Raw genomic sequence first — 14,164 nt, 5'->3', positions numbered from 1 at the left:
CACGATGATGGAGATCATGGTGTCATGCCGGTGACGATGGTGTTCATGCCGCGCCTCGAAGATGGAGATCAAAGGCGCAAGATGATATTGGCCATATCATGTTACTTTATGATTTGCATGTGATGTTTGTCATGTTTACATCTTATTTTCTTAGAACGCTGGTAGCATAAATAAGATGATCCCTCACTAAAATTTCAAGAAAGTGTCCCCCCTAACTGTGCACAGTCGCCAAGGCTCGTTTCGAAGCACCACGTGATGACCGGGTGTGATAGATTCTAATGTTCGAATACAACGGGTGTAAGCCAGATTTACACATGCAAAACACTTAGGTTGACTTGACGAGCCTAGCATGTATAGACATAGCCTCGGAACACGAGAGAACGGAAGGTCGAACATGAGTCGTATAGTAGATATGATCAACATGGAAATGTTCATCGTTGATGACTAGTCCATCTCACATGATGATCGGACACGGCCTAGTTGATTCAGATCATGTATCACTTAGATGACTAGAGAGATGTCTACCTGAGTGGGAGTTCATTGAATAATTTGACCGGATGAACTTAATTATCATGAACATAGTCTAAATTGTCTTTGCAAATTATGTTGTGGATTAATAGCTCGCGCTTTAGCTCTTTGTTTTAATATGTTCCTAGAGAAAGACTAAGTTGAAAGATATTGTAAGCAATTGTGCGGACTAGGGTCGTAGTCTGAGGATTGTCCTCACTGCTACACAGAAGGCTTCTGTCCTTGATGCACCGCTCGGTGTGCCAACCCATCTGGCGTCGTCTGTGGATGTTGTGAACATCTGGTAGACACGTTCTGATGACTACCTGATAGTTTAGTGCGCCATGCTTTACGACTTAGAGTTGGGGCTCCAAAAGCGTTTTGAACGCCATAGAACATATGAGATATTCGAAGAGCTGAAATTGGTATTTCAGGCTCATGCATGTGTTGAGAGGTTGAGACCTCTGACAAGACCTTTGCCTACAAGATGGAGAAGAATAGCTCAGCCAGTGAGCATGTGCTCAGAATGTCTGGGTACTTCAATCACTTGAATCAAGTGGGAGTTAATCTTCCAGATAAGAGAGTGATTGACAAAAGTTCTCCAGTCGCTATCACCAAGCTACTAGAGTTTCGTGATGAACTATAACATGCAAGGGAAGATAATCCCGGAGCTGTTCGTCGTGCTTAAGGCCGTAAAGGTAGAAATCAAGAAGGAGCATCAAGTGTTGATGGTTAACAACAGCACTGGTTTCAAAGAAGGGCAAGGGAAGAAGGGAAAGTTCTTGAATGGCAAGCCAGTTGCCGCTCCAGTGAAGAAACCCAAGAACCCAAACCCGAGACAAAGTGCTTCTATTAGAGGAACGGTCACTGGTAGCGGAACTGCCTCAAATACTTGGTAGATGAGCAGGCTGTCAACTTCAATAAAAGTATATTTGATATATGTGTGTTATTGATGTGTACCTTAATAGTACTCCTAGTAGCACCTGGGTATTAGATACTGGTTCAGTTGCTAATATTGGTAACTCGAAACAAAAGCTACAGAATTAACAAAGACTAGCTAAGGGCGAGGTGACGATGTGTGTTGGAAGTGTTTCCAAGGTTGATGTGATCACCATCACACACTCCCTCTACCTTCGGGATTAGTGTTGAACCTAGATAAATGTTGTTTGCATTGGTGTCTGCATTGAGCATGAACATGATTAGATCATGTTTATTGCAATACGATTATTCATTTAAGCTAGAGAATACTGGTTATTCTGTTTACATGAATAATAGCTTCTATGGTCATGCACCCGATGTGAATGGTTTATTGAATCCCTGTCGTAGTTATACACATGTTCATAACATTGATACCAAAAGATGTAGAGTTGATAATGATAGTACCACTTTCATGTGGCACTGCCGCTTAGGTCATATTTGTGTAAAGCGCATGAAAGAACCTCCATGCTAATGGACTTTTGAAGTCACTTCATTTTGAATCACTTGACACATGTGAACCATGCCTCTTTGGCAAGATGACTAAAACCCCATTCTTTGGAACAATGAACGGGCAAGTGACTTGTTGGAAATCATACATGTTGATGTGTGCGGTCCGATGAGTGTTGACGCGCATGGTGGATATCGTTATTTTCTCACCTTCACCGGTGAATTGAATAGATGTGGGTATATTTACTTAATGAAGCATAAGTCTGAAATGTTTGAAAAGTTCAAGCAATTTCAGAGTGAACTTGAGAATAATCATAACAAGAAGATCAAGTTCCTTCGATCTGATCAAAGGGAAAGTATCTGAGTTATGAGTTTGGCAATCACTAAAGACAAGGTGGAATCGTTTCACAGTTGACGCCGCCTGGAACACCATAGCATGATGGTGTGTGTGAACATTGTAATCGAACCTTATTGGATTTGGTGTATGATGTCTCTTACCAATCTACCGCTATTGTTGGGGGTTATGCATTAAAGACAATTACATTAACTTTAAATAGGGCACCATCTAAGTCCGTGGAGACGACACCGTATGAACTATGGTTGGGAAAGAAACCAAAGTTGTTGTTTCTTAAGGTTTGGGTCTACGATGCTTATGTCGATAGGCTTCGGTCGGAAAAGCTCGAACCCAAAGTAGAAAATTATGTCTTCATAGAATACCCAAACAAGACGATTGGGTATGCCTTCTATCTCAGATCTAAGGGCAAAGTGTTTGTCGCTAAGAACAAGTCCTTTCTCGAGAAAGAGTTTCTCTCGAAAGAATTGAGTGGGAGGAAGATAGAACTTGATGAGGTTGTTGAACCTTCACTTCAACCAGAGAGTAGCGCATCACAAAAAGATGTTTCTGTGGCACTTATGTCAGTTGAGGAGAAAGCTAATGATGATGATCATGAAGCTTCAGATCAAATTACTATCAAACATCGTAGGTCGACAAGGGTGTGTACAACTTCTGAGTGGTAACCCTGTCTTGAAGGTCATGTTGTTGGACGACGATGAACCTATGAGCTATGAAGAAGCGATGGTGGGCCCGGATTCCAACAAATGGCTGGAAGCCATGAAATCCGAGATAGGATCCATGTATGAGAACAAAGTATGGACTTTCCTGATGATCGGCAAGCCATTGAGAATAAATGGATCTTTAATAATAAGACATAAGCTGATGGTAATGTCACCATTTATGAAGCTCGACTTGTCTCAAGGAAGTTTCTGACAAGTTCAAGGAGTTGTTTGTGATGAGACTTTTCTCAACCATAGCGATGCTAAAGTCTGTTAAAATTGTGTTAGCAGTTGCTACATTTTTCATTTACGAAATCTGGCAGATGGATGTCAAAACAAAGTTTCCTTGACGGTCTCCGTGAAGAAAGGCTGTATGTGATACAACCAGAAGTTTTTGTCGATCCTAAGGATGCTGAAAGGTATGAAAACTCCAGCGATCCTTCTATGGATTGGAGCAATCATCTCGGAGTTGGAACATATGCTTTGATGAGGCGATCAAAGCATTTGGGTTTATACAAAGTTTGCAAGAAACTTGTATTTGCAAGAAAGTGAGTGGGAGCACTACAACATTTCTGATAGGTATATATGGATGACATATTGTTGATAAAATGATGTAGAATTTCTAGAAAGCATAAAGGGTTGTTTGAATGGAGTTTTTCAAAGGAAGACCTGTGTAAAACTGCTTACATGTTGGGTATCAAGATCTATAGAGATATATCAAGACGCCTGATAAGACTTTCACAGAGCACATACCTTGACATGATCTTGAAGGAGTTCAAGATGGATTAGTCAAAGAAGGAGTTCTTGCCTGAGTTGTGAGGTGTGAAGTTAAGATTTGAAGCTCGACCATGGCAGAAGAAAGAGAAAGGACGAAAGTCGTCCCCTATGCCTTAGCCATAGGCTCTATACGATATGCCATGCTGTGCACCGCGATGTGCCTTGCCACGTGTCTGGCAAGGGGATACAAGAGTGATCCAGGAGTGGATCATTGGACAGCGACCAAAATTGTCCTTAGGAATAAGGAAATGTTTCTCGGTTATGGAGGTGATAAAGAGTTCGGCGTAAAGGGTTATGTCGATGCAAGCTTTAATACCTATCCGAATGACTCTGAGTAGCAAACCGGATACATGTAGTGGAGCAACCATTTGGAATAGCTCCAAGTGGAGAATAGTAGCAACATCTACAATATGAAATCAAGATTTGCGAAGAACACACGGATCTGAATGTTGCAGACCCGTTGACTGACACTTCTCTCGTAAGCATAACATGATCAAACCCTAGAACTCATTGAGTGTTAATCACATGGTGATGTGAACTATATTATTGACTCTAGTAAACTCTTGGGTGTTAATCACATGGTGATGTGAACTAGATTATTAACTCTAGTAAACTCTTCGGGTGTTAGTCACATGGTGATGTGAACTATGAGTGTTAATCACATAACGATGTGAACTGGATTATTGACTCTAGTGCAAGTGGGAGACTGTTGGCAATATGCCCTAGAGGCAATAATAAAATGGTTATTATTATATTTCCTTGTTCATGATAATTGTCTATTGTTCATGCTATAATTGTATTAACCGGAAACCGTAATACATGTGTGAATACATAGATCTTAATATGTCCCTAGTAAGCCTCTAGTTGACTAGCTCGTTGATCAATAGATGGTCATGGTTTCCTGACCATGGACATTGGATGTCATTGATAACGGGATCACATCATTAGGAGAATGATGTGATGGACAAGACCCAATCTTAAGCGTAGCACAAGATCGTGTAGTTTGTTTGCTAAAGCTTTTCTAATGTCAAGTATCATTTCCTCAGACCATGAGATTGTGCAACTCCCGGATACCGTAGGAATGCTTTGGGTGTACCAAACGTCACAACATAACTGGGTGGCTATAAAGGTGCACTACAGGTATCTCCGAAAGTGTCTATTGGGTTGGCAAGAATCGAGACCGTGATTTGTCACTCCGTATGACGGAGAAGTATCTCTGGGCCCACTCGGTAATGCATCATCATAATGAGCTCAATGTGACTAAGGAGTTAGCCACGGGATCATGCGTTACAGAATGAGTAAAGAGACTTGCCAGTAACAAGATTGAACGAGGTATGGGGATACCGATGATCAAATCTCGGGAAAGTAACATACCGATAGACAAAGGGAATTGTATACGGGATTGATTGAATCCCTGACATCATGGTTGATCCGTTGAGATCATCGTGGAACATTGATACGTCCATTTTGCATCATGCTTTTATATCGATATTTATTGCATTATGGGATGCTATTACACATTATGTCACAATACTTATGCCTATTCTCTCTTATATTACAAGGTTTACGTAAAGAGGGAGAATGCCGGTAGCTGGGATTCTGGGCTGGAAAAGGAGCAAATATTAGAGACCTATTCTCCAGAGCTCCAAAAGTCCTGAAACTTCACAGAAGACGTTTTCAGAATATATAAAAAATACTCAACAGAAGAGATTCACCAGGGGGGCCACACCCTGCCCACGAGGGTGGGGGGCGCGCCCTACCCCCTGGGTGCGCCCCCTACCTCGTGGGCCCCCTGGTGGCCATCTTCTGCTATATGAAGTCTTTCGATGGGAAAAAATAACAAGCCAGCTTCTCGGACGAAACTCCGCCGCCACGAGGTGGAACCTTGGTGGAACCAATCTAGGGCTCTGGCGGAGCTGTTCTGCCGGGGAAACTTCCCTCCCGGAGGGGGAAATCATCGCCATCGTCATCACCAATGCTCCTCTCATCGGGAGAGGGCAATTTCCGTCAACATCTTCATCAGCACCATCTCCTCTAAAAACCCTAGTTCATCTCTTGTATCCAATTCTTGTTTCCAAGTCCGGGATTGGTGCTAGTAGTGTTAATTACTCCTTGTAGTTGATGCTAGTTGGTTTAATTGGTGGAAGATCATATGTTCAGATCCTATATGCATATTAATACCCCTATGATTATGAACATGTTTATGCTTTGTGAGTAGTTACGTTTGTTCCTGAGGACATGGGAGAAGTCTTGCTATTAGTAGTCATGTGAATTTGGTATTCGTTCGATATTTTGATGAGATGTATGTTGTCTCTCCTCTAGTGGTGTTATGTGAACATCGACTACATGAAACTTCACCATTATTTGGGCCTAGAGGAAGGCATTGGGAAGTAATAAGTAGATGATGGGTTGCTAGAGTGACAGAAGCTTAAACCCTTGTTTATGCGTTGCTTCGTAAGGGGCTGATTTGGATCCATATGTTTCATGCTATGGTTAGGTTTACCTTAATACTTTTGTTGTAGTTGCCGATGCTTGCAATAGAGGTTAATCATAAGTGGGATGCTTGTCCAAGTAAGGGCAGTACCCAAGCACCGGTCCACCCACATGCCAAATTATCAAAGTACCGAACGCGAATCATATGGGCGTGATGAAAACTAGCTTGACGATATTCCCATGTGTCCTCGGGAGCGCTTTTCTCTATATAAGAGTTTGTCCAGGCTTGTTCTTTTCTACAAAAAGGATTGGGCCACCTTGCTGCACTTTATTTACTTTTGTTACTTGTTGCTCATTACAAATTATCCTATCACAAAACTATCTGTTACCACTTATTTCAATACTTGCAGAGAATACCTTGCTGGAAACCGCTTATCATTTCCGTCCGCTCCTCGTTGGGTTTGACACTCTTACTTATCGAAAGTACTAAGATAGATCCCCTATACTTTTGGGCCATCAAGGCTCTTTTCTGGCGCCGTTGCCGGGGAGTGAAGCGACTTTGGTAGGTGGAAGTTGGTAAGGAAAAATTTATATAGTGTGCTGACATTTACTGTCACTTGTTACTATGGAAAGTAATCCTCTGAGGGGCTTGTTCGGGGTATCTTCACCCCGACCAGTAGAGCAAAGAGTTTCTCCTCAACCTACTGAACCTACTAAAAATGAAAATGTCTGCTTTGAAATTCCTTATGGTATGATAGAAAAATGCTAGCTAATCCTTTTTTAGGAGATGGAACAAAACATCCTGATGAGCATCTAATATATGTGGATGAAGTTTGTGGATTATTTAAGCTTGCAGGTGTACCCGGAGATGTTGTTAAGAAGAAGGTCTTCCCTTTATCTTTGAAGGGAAATGCATCGACATGGTATAGGCTATGTGATGATATGGGGTCATGGAACTACAAACGATTGAAATTGGAATTTCATCAGAAGTTTTATCCTATGCATCTTGTTCATCATGATAGCAATTTTATATATAATTTTTGGCCTCGCGAAGGAGAAAGCATCGCTCAAGCTTGGGGGAGGCTTAAATCAATGTTATATTCATGCCCCAATCATGATCTCTCAAGAAAAATGATTATTCAAAAATTTTATGCTGGGCTTTCTGATAACAATCGCACCATGCTTGATACTTCTTGTGCTGGCTCTTTTATGATGAGGACTATTGAATTCAAATGGGATTTATTGGAAAGAATTAAACGCAACTCTGAAGATTGGGACCTCGACAAAGGTAAGGAGTCAGGTATGACACCTAGTTTTGATTGTGTTAAATCTTTTATGGATACCGATGCTTTCCGTAAATTTAGCACAAAATATGGACTTGACTCTGAGATAGTAGCTTCTTTCTATGAATCTTTTGCTACTTATGTTGATCTCCCCAAGGAGAAATGGTTTAAATATCATCCTCCCATAGAAGTAAAAGTAGCTGCACCTATTAAAGTTGAAGAAAAGATTGTCACTTATAATGATCCAATTGTTCCTACTTCTTATGTTGAGAAACCACCTTTTCCTGTTAGGATAAAGGATCATGCTAAAGCTTCAACCGTGGTTCGTAAAAGCAATATTAAAACTTATACACCTCATGAGCAAATTAAAGTTGAACCTGACATTGCTATTGTTAAAGATCTCTTGTCTGATAATATTGATGGGCATGTTATTTATTTCTGTGATGAAACTGCTAGAATTGCTAAACCTTGTGCTAAAGATAAACCTAGACCTGTGGTAGGCATGCCTATTATTCCTGTTAAAATAGGAGATCATTGTTATCATGGCTTATGTGATATGGGTGCTAGTGCTAGTGCAATACCTATTAGCCTATATAGAGAAATCATGCATGATATTGCACCTATTGAGTTAGACGATATTGATGTCACAATTAAACTTGCCAATAGAGATACTATTTCACCAATGGGAATTGTTAGAGATGTTGAAGTCTTGTGTGGGAAAACTAAATATCCTGCTGATTTTCTTGTTCTTGGTTCCCCACAAGATAGCTTTTGTCCCATTATATTTGGTAGACCCTTCCTGAACACTGTTAATGCTACCATAGATTGCAAAAGAGATGTTGTTACTATCGGTTTAGATGATATGACTCATGAATTTAATTTCTCTAAATTTAGTAGGCAACACCGTGAAGAAGAATTACCTAGTAAGGATGAAATTATTGGTCTTGCTTCTATTGCCGTACCTCCTAGTGATCCTTTAGAACAATATTTGCTAGACCATGAAAATGATATGTTTATGAATGAAAGAAGGGAAATAGACGAAGTATTCTTTAAACAGGAACCTATTCTGAAAAACAATTTGCCTGTTGAAATCCTAGGGGATCCTCCTCCACCCAAGGGTGATCCCGTGCTTGAGCTTAAACAGTTACCTGATACTCTTAAATATGCTTATCTTGATGAGAAAAAGATATATCTTGTTATTATTAGTGCTAACCTTTCAGAGCATGAGGAAGAGAGATTATTGAAAACTCTGAAGAAGCACCATGCTGCTATTGGGTATACTCTTGATGATCTTAAGGGCATTAGTCCCACTCTATGTCAACATAAAATTAATTTGGAAGAAGATGCTAAACCAGTTCGTGATCATCAATGACGGCTGAATCCTAAAATGAAAGAATTGGTAAGAAAGGAAATACTAAAGCTCCTTGAGGTAGGTATAATCTATCCCGTTGCTGATAGTCAGTGGGTAAGTCCTGTCCATTGTGTCCCTAAGAAGGGAGGTATTACTGTTGTTCCTAATGATAAAGATGAATTGATTCCTCAAAGAATTATTACAGGTTATAGGATGGTAATTGATTTCCGCAAATTAAATAAGGGAACTAAAAAGGATCATTACCCCTTACCTTTTATCGACCAAATGCTAGAAAGATTATCCAAACATACACATTTTTTCTTTCTAGATGGTTATTCTGGTTTCTCTCAAATACCCGTGTCAGCCAAAGATCAATCAAAGACTACTTTTACTTGCCCTTTTGGTAGTTTTGCTTATAGACGTATGCCTTTTGGTTTATGTAATGCACCTGCTACCTTTCAAAGATGCATGATGGCTATATTCTCTGACTTCTGTGAAAAGATTTGTGATGTTTTCACGGATGATTTCTCTGTCTATGGATCTTCTTTTGATGATTGCTTGAGAAACCTTGATCGAGTTTTGCAGAGATGTGAAGAAACTAATCTTGTCTTGAATTGGGAAAAGTGCCACTTTATGGTTAATGAAGGTATAGTCTTGGGGCATAAAGTTTCTGAAAGAGGTATTGAGGTTGATAAAGCTATGTTGATGCTATTGAAAAGATGCCATGTCCCAAGGACATCAGAGGTATAATAAGTTTCCTTGGTCACCCCGGATTTTATAGGAGGTTCATTAAGGACTTCTCAAAAATTTCTCGGCCTCTGACTAATTTATTACAAAAAGATATACCATTTGTTTTTGATGATGATTGTGTAGAAGCATTTGAAATACTTAAGAAAGCATTGATCTCTGCACCTATTGTTCAGCCACCTGATTGGAATTTACCCTTTGAAATTATGTGTGATGCTAGTGATTATGCTATAGGTGCTATTCTAGGACAAAGAGTTGATAAGAAATTAAATGTTATTCAATATTCTAGTAAAACCCTAGACAATGCTCAAAGAAATTATGCTACTACTGAAAAAGAATTTTTAGCCGTTGTATTTGCTTGTCATAAGTTCAGATCTTATATTGTTGATTCTAAAGTAACTATTCACACTGATCATGCTATTATTAAATATCTTATGGAAACGAAAGATGCTAAACCTAGACTTATTAGATGGGTTCTCTTGCTACAAGAATTTGACTTACATATTGTTGATAGAAAGGGAGCTGAGAACCCCGTTGCAGACAACTTGTCTAGGTTAGAAAATGTGCTTGATGACCCACTTCCTATTGATGATAGCTTCCCTGATGAGCAATTAAATGTCATAAATGCTTCTCATACTGCTCCATGGTATGCTGATTATGCTAATTACATTGTTGCTAAATTTATACCACCTAGTTTCACATACCAGCAAAATAAAAAGTTCTTCTATGATTTGAGGCATTACTTTTGGGATGACCCACATCTTTATAAAGGAGTAGATGGTGTTATTAGACGTTGTGTACCTGAGCATGAACAGGAACAGATCCTACGCAAGTGTCACTCCAAAGCTTATGGAGGACACCATGCTGGAGATAGAACTGCACATAAGGTATTGCAATCTGGTTTTTATTGGCCTACCCTCTTCAAGGATGCCCGTAAGTTTGTATTATCTTGTGATGAATGTCAAAGAATTGGTAATATTAGTAGACGTCAAGAAATGCCTATGAATTATTCACTCGTTATTGAACCATTTGATGTTTGGGGCTTTGACTATATGGGACCCTTTCCTTCCTCTAATGGTTATACACATATTCTAGTTGCTGTTGATTACGTTACTAAGTGGGTAGAAGCTATTCCAACTAGTAGTGCTGATCATAACACTTCTATTAAAATGCTTAAAGAAGTTATTTTTCCAAGGTTTGGAGTCCCTAGATATTTAATGACTGATTGTGGATCACATTTCATTCATGGTGCTTTCCGTAAAATGCTTGCTAAGTATGATGTTAATCATAGAATTGCATCCCCTTATCACCCTCAGTCTAGTGGTCAAGTAGAATTGAGTAATAGAGAGCTCAAATTTATTTTGCAAAAGACTGTTAATAGATCTAGAAAGAATTGGTCCATGAAACTTGATGATGCATTATGGGCCTATAGAACTGCATATAAAAATCCTATGGGTATGTCTCCGTATAAAATGGTTTATGGAAAAGCATGTCACTGACCTCTCGAACTAGAACACAAGGCATATTGTGCCATTAAAGAACTCAATTATGATTTTAAACTTGCTGGTGAGAAGAGGCTATTTGATATTAGCTCGCTTGATGAATGGAGAACCCAAGCCTATGAAAATGCCAAGTTGTTTAAAGAAAAGGTTAAAAGATGGCATGACAAAAGAATACAAAAGCGTGAGTTTAATGCAGGTGATTATGCATTGCTATACAACTCGCGTTTAAGATTTTTTGCAGGAAAACTTCTCTCTAAATGGGAAGGTCCTTACGTTATCGAAGTGGTCTACCGTTCCGGTGCCATAAAAATCAACAACTTCGAAGGCACAAATCCGAAGGTGGTGAACGGTGAAAGAATCAAACATTATATCTCAGGTAATCCCATAAATGTTGAAACCAATGTTATTGAAACCGTAACCCCGGAGGAATACATAAGGGACACTTTCCGGAACGTTTCAGACTCCGAAAAGGAATAGGTATGTGGTACGGCAAGTAAACCGACTCCAAAACAGTTTTTAAGGCAATATTTCTCCATTTTGGAATATTTAGAAAAATAGAAAAATAAGAAGCGGTCCGGGAAGGACACGAGGGCTCCACGAGGGTGGAGGGCGCGCCCAGGAGGTATGTGGTACGGCAAGTAAACCGACTCCAAAACAGTTTTTAAGGCAATATTTCTCCATTTTGGAATATTTAGAAAAATAGAAAAATAAGAAGCGGTCCGGGAAGGACACGAGGGCTCCACGAGGGTGGAGGGCACGCCCTACCCCCTGGGCGCGCCCTCCTACCTCGTGGGCACCTCGTGCGCTCTCCGGACTCCGTTTTCTTACACAACACATATTTTGGTCAGTAAAAATTCATTATATAATCTCCCAGGGGTTTTGACTCCCGTATCACGCAAATATCTCTTGTCTTTGTTTTGAGCTGTCCTGCCGCAGACAGAACAACATGTTGTCCCAGGATTCGGAAGGAGAAAGCTATGTGGCTGATTACCTTGCTGATCCTAAGGTCTATGAGGATGTGGAACATTGCGGTTGGACTACGGAAGAAGAAGAGGTCTATGAACCCAAGGGAAAGGAGGAGACGAGTTTAGATGAAGATGAAGTCCCACTACCTCAACCTGGGGACATGCATGTGGAGTTCCAAAAGTCAAGCCTCCCGGATAGAGTAAAGAAACCTAAGATCGAGTTTATCCCTTTTCGCCTCTTACAGGAAAACTAGCAGGAACTATGCAAAAAGATACTGAGCCTGGAACAGGAGATCGAGGACATAAGGGACCAAAATTCTGTCCTCAAATGCAAATTTAGGAAGAAGCCTACGCCATCAACAAAATCACCACCGTCTCCACCAACAAAGAAGAATTGAGTATCTGGTATGGGCACTTCCCTTGGCAACTGCCAAGCTTGGGATTGTGCCCCGGTATCGTATCACCATCACTTTTATCTTTACCGTTTTTCTTAGTTCGATCCTTTTGGTAATATCTTGATCTAGTAGAATAAAAGTTCTTAGTATGATCTAGTTGTGAGTTTTGCTTTATAATCCTTCTATGTAATCGAGTCCGTGAGCTCTATATAATAAAGATTAGTGTTGAGTCAAGGGCTTGATTATTTTGCCATGATCCTAAGGGAATAAAAGAAAAGAGAAAGAAATAAAAAGAAACAAAGAGATCATGTGAGACTTATGGAGAGTAATTAGCTCACATAGAAAAAGTATGATGAATAAAAGTTGTTGATGGTTGACAAACATAGTTTTGGTCATCGTTGCAATTAATAGGAAGTAATAAAGAAAGAGAGGTCTTCACATATAGATATACTATCTTGGACATCTTTTATGATCGTGAGCACTCATTAAAATATGACATGCTAAAAGAGTTGACGTTGGACAAGGAAGACAACGTAATGGGTTATGTTTTCTTACATCTGAGATAAATTATATTGTCATGGATAATCCAACATGGTTGAGCTTGCCTTTCCCCCTCGTGCTAGCCAAATTCATCGCACCAAGTAGAGATACTACTTGTGCTTCCAAATACCCTTAAACCAGTTTTGCCGTCAGAGTCCACCATACTTACCTATGGATTGAGTAAGATCCTCTAAGTAAGTTGTCATCGGTGCAAGCAATAAAAATTGTTCCCTAAATATGTATGACTTATTAGTGTGGGAGAAAATAAACTTTATACGATTGTGTGATATGGAAGAAATAAAAGCGACAAACTGCATAATAAAGGTCCATATCACAAGTGGCAATATAAAGTGACGTTCTTTCACACTAAGATTTTGTACATCCAACCATAAAAGCGCATGACAACCTCTGCTTCCCTCTGCGAAGGGCCTATCTTTTTCCTTCACTTCCTACCTTGCATAAGAGTCATGGTGATCTTCACCCTTCCTTTTTACATTTTATCCTTTGGCAAGCACGGTATGTTGGAAAGATCCTGGTATATATGGCTAATTGGATGTGAGTTTTCATGAACTATTATTGTTGACATTACCCTTGAGGTAAAACGTTGGGAGGCAAAACTATAAGCCCCTATCTTTCTCTGTGTCCGATTAAAACTCCATACCCATAAGTATTGCGTGAGTGTCAGCAATTGTGAAAGATTATATGATAGTTGAGTATGTGGACTTGCTGAAAAGCTCTTATACATTGACTCTTTCCTATGTTATGATAAATTGCAATTGCTCCAATGACTGAGATTATAGTTTGTTAGTTTTCAATGAAGTTTACGATTCATACTTGAAATTGTGATTGAATTATTACTCTAGCATAAGAGATTATATGACAAGAATTATATAAGTTGCTGTTCTAAGAATGATCATGATGCCCTCATGTTCGTATTTTATTTTTATCGACACCTCTATCTCTAAACATGTGGACATATTTTTCGATTTCGGCTTTCGCTTGAGGACAAGCGAGGTCTAAGCTTGGGGGAGTTGATATGTCCATTTTGCATCATGCTTTCATATTGATATTTATTGCATTATGGGCTGCTATTACACATTATGTCACAATACTTATGCCTATTCTCTCTTATTTTACAAGGTTTACATAAAGAGGGAGAAAGCCGGCAGCTGGGATTCTGGGCTGG

Source organism: Triticum dicoccoides, chromosome 5A (genome assembly GCF_002162155.2).
Source record: "Triticum dicoccoides isolate Atlit2015 ecotype Zavitan chromosome 5A, WEW_v2.0, whole genome shotgun sequence".
Classification (NCBI taxonomy): Eukaryota; Viridiplantae; Streptophyta; class Magnoliopsida; order Poales; family Poaceae; genus Triticum; species Triticum dicoccoides.
Note: the sequence above shows the minus strand (reverse complement) of the source record.